The following is an 831-nucleotide window of genomic DNA, read 5'->3' as shown; positions in this document are numbered from 1 at the left end:
GTTTCTACAGTGCATTTTTACTACAGAAGTACCAAAAGAATAAGAAGAAGTCTAACAGGGCTTACAAGACTATAAGCCATACTGTCATTCCAATTACTTGATATGCCTGTCTAATCAAGAGATACAAATCAATACAATGTTTACTTAAATATGTCCATAGCAGAAAAGTGAGGCATTTAAACTCCTACCATCACTATTTCCTTACCAAGATAAACAACCATTTCCCACAAATTCCAAACCAAACGTTTGTCCTAGAGTGATACCAGACAATTAATGTAACCTCTAAATCCATGGGCAACAAAACAGGCCTTCATTTTAAGAATGCTTTGGAGTACACTGGAATTCCAATACTTCAGCAAGATGGCTGCAGTTTGCTTTTCCTCTTTTAATATACCAGCCTTGGGAGATGATACATTTTAAAATTGCCTGTTAAACTTCTTACTACTATCACTGTAGACCCCCTTGTCTAATAAAGTGTCATTATGGAGTACCCAGTGTCAGACATAACTGATTAAAAAAAAAAAAAAAAAGAGGATCCAAAGAATTATAAAGTTTTAGAAAATTTAGGAAGGTTGCCAAGCTGGCTTCTGAATATTAATGAATATTCAAATTCATGGATTATTACTGCTGCTCAGTCGTGTCCGACTATGTGTGACCCCATAGACGGTGGCTCACCAGGTGCCCCCGTCCCTGGGATTCTCCAGGCAAGAACACTGGAGTGGGTTGCCATTTCCTTCTCCAATGCATGAAAGAGAAGAGTGAAAGTGAAGTCGCTCAGTCGTGTCCGACTCTTAGCGACCCCATTGACTACTGTCTACCAGGCTCCTCTGT

Source organism: Bison bison, unplaced genomic scaffold (assembly GCF_000754665.1).
Source record: "Bison bison bison isolate TAMUID 2011002044 unplaced genomic scaffold, Bison_UMD1.0 scf7180017864129, whole genome shotgun sequence".
Taxonomy (NCBI): domain Eukaryota; kingdom Metazoa; phylum Chordata; class Mammalia; order Artiodactyla; family Bovidae; genus Bison; species Bison bison.
Note: the sequence above shows the minus strand (reverse complement) of the source record.